Source organism: Cynoglossus semilaevis, chromosome 18 (genome assembly GCF_000523025.1).
Source record: "Cynoglossus semilaevis isolate Cse_v1.0 chromosome 18, Cse_v1.0, whole genome shotgun sequence".
Classification (NCBI taxonomy): domain Eukaryota; kingdom Metazoa; phylum Chordata; class Actinopteri; order Pleuronectiformes; family Cynoglossidae; genus Cynoglossus; species Cynoglossus semilaevis.
The window spans coordinates 3,576,050-3,578,606 of NC_024324.1; the positions used below are offsets into that span (position 1 = coordinate 3,576,050).

The following is a 2,557-nucleotide window of genomic DNA, read 5'->3' on the forward strand; positions in this document are numbered from 1 at the left end:
AAAAGCCACCGGTTTGATTAAATCTATACAGGTTGTTAAATCATAACAGGAAAAAGGGCTTTAAACGTATTAGTTCCACTTTGTTGACTGAACAACTTATAGCCAGAGAAATCAATTCCATGGATTGAGTAAAAAGTTGGATATGGATCACAGCAGAGTGGAAAATCCGCTGACAAGCCTTTCAACTTTCAACACTGCCCTGGAACGGTTCCGGTTCACGAGCCGGATTTTGAATCAACCTGTGCCCTTTTACCAAAAATGAATAGGAAAAAAAAAGAATCCAGAGGAACTAAAAGCAGGTTTGAGGACACAGTGAAGGACTTTGAACCTTCGTAGATAACCTATTAGTTCCACTTTGTTAACTAAACAAGCTTTAGCCAGAAAAATCAATTCCACCTTGGATATGGATCAAGGATGAGCGGGAAATGAACTGAAGTGACGGGCCTCTCAAGTCCACACTGCTCTGGAACGGTTACGGTTCATGAACCAGATTTTGAATCAACCAACAACCAAACAAATGAGTCCTTTTGAGAAGGAACAAAAAAAGAATCATTTTTACTGCACAGGAAGTGGAGCCTGAGTAACGAGTATGATGTCGGGAACGGAAGCCGAGAACGAAGTTAGCTTGTAGCAAGGTTACCAAGACTGCGTGAAGGTAGAACCACGTTTGCCGTGTTTCTGGTTTTTAAATACGGGTTGGAGTAGATTTGGACGTTCCCTGAATTTCCAGGAGGAACTTATCTAAGAGCGCTCTGGTTCCAGCAACAAGTTCTGCTTCACTTTTTGTAAATTCATCCTGGTTTTCTGGCAGCACTCGGAATTCCAACTGGAATTAAAACTCAGCAGAATCTCACAGAAAGTTCTTCGCCCTGAGATCAAACCCTGCGCTGGACGCTGTGAAAGTATTTTGGGTAAAAAAAAAAAATTAAATTGGATTTTATTATGGCGTCTTTGTGAGGACTGTGCTCAGATGGATTATCGATGTTGGAAATGAAATGACTAACAGGCAGCAATATTGATCCAAATAAACCAAGCGTGGAGCAGAACACAGTGGAGAGAGTGAGAAGCCAGCTCTCTGATTTTCCATGAACTCACCACGATCTGCTGTGTCAAATATAATAATACAGATGGACAATTCTGGGAGGAAAAAAAGATCCATTTTGATAGAACAGAGATTGGTCCTTGAAGGAATGGCTGGAATGTCAGACAAAAGATGACACATTTCTCCAGGTGACACCGAGCCCGAGGCATCCAGTGAGTTAGGAGAGGAAAAAGTGAGCGTATGTTTGGAAAAAAAGAAAAAATAAATAAAGAGCAGAGGCGAACAAAAGAGAGGGAGAGGGAGGTAGGGAGGGGGGGGGAGACAAATGGACTGACAAGTGCATGCCTGTGAAGTTTTGTTAGAACTAACTCCTCCGTTTGCCACTGCACTTTGTCTGCCCGGAGCTGAAGGTGCCGGAGTTCACGTCAAGTTCAAGGAGAGTCACATTCTCCTTCATCGCTGCACGTGTCTGCTGAAAAGAAATGTCCTCGACTTCACCACGGGAACTCCTGCTCTTTGCTCTTTATCTTCCTGACATGTAGAGAGTAATAACAGTGCCACTATTTCTCCCCGAAACTCCGGCAAAAGGTTATTTATTCTGGTGAAAATCCTTGTTAACAATGACAAACGAGCGCTTCAGATTTCCACCTGAAAATACTGAGAATGTGGTTCTTATTACAGCAAAAGACTTGATGATTTTTAAGGCGCAGACATTGACGATTTCCCAAAAATCTTGTACTTTAAGGTCGGGCTAAGATTCATGGGAATCTAAAAAAAACGTCCAACAGATGACTTTGATTCCACGCAATCTACTTTGACCTGACGCTCAAAATTCTTACTGAAAAAAAGAAACGTTTCCACACCCCTGGATTATTATTGCCTTGCTGTTTGTGCAAAAATACGCCTGTTAAACTGACCGGCTAAATAAAAAAAACAAAACGATGTTATGATGTAGACTTGGCATTTCCTATGACCACAAGCCAGAATAAAGGCCAGAAATGTAATACTGCAGTGTTGGTGGTTTTGGGACATTTGTCAACTGTCATATGTGGAGACAGACTACAAGTTACTCCCACAGGGCCGGGCAGATTGGACAAGTTATTAGCGCCTCAGCAGCAACTTCAAGACTGAGAAAAAAAAAAAATGACTGAGCTCAGCAGAGAAATGTTTAAACCAAAGTCTTTGAACTCCTTAAAGCTGGAAAACTATTCCTGGAGACTTTATCTGTAAATCAGCATTTTTTTAAAAGGTGGATATAAAAAAAATTAACACACACACACACACACACACAAGGGGACGTTTGCTGTTTTCACATGCCCATCTCTATGCCGGTCCCTCAGGTTGAGCCCCCTCCTCCTCCTCCTCCTCCTCCTCCTCCTCCTCCTCTTCCTCCTCTCCTTCACTCACTGCTGAATGAACCTGACAGCAGAATTCACTGACATCATCATACTGTGTAAACATCAGACTACAGCACCTCCTGCAGCAGGAGGACCTCCACACTCCTCCTGGAGGAGG

At 42.7% G+C, this 2,557-nt stretch overlaps 1 protein-coding gene across 2 annotated transcripts in view; it reads right to left on the reverse strand.

Annotated features, from left to right (window-relative positions):
• The window catches only part of LOC103394040 (exostosin-1b), a 93,179-nt gene that overhangs the window by 87,506 nt on the left and 3,116 nt on the right, over nucleotides 1-2,557 (reverse strand). The window lies entirely within an intron of this gene.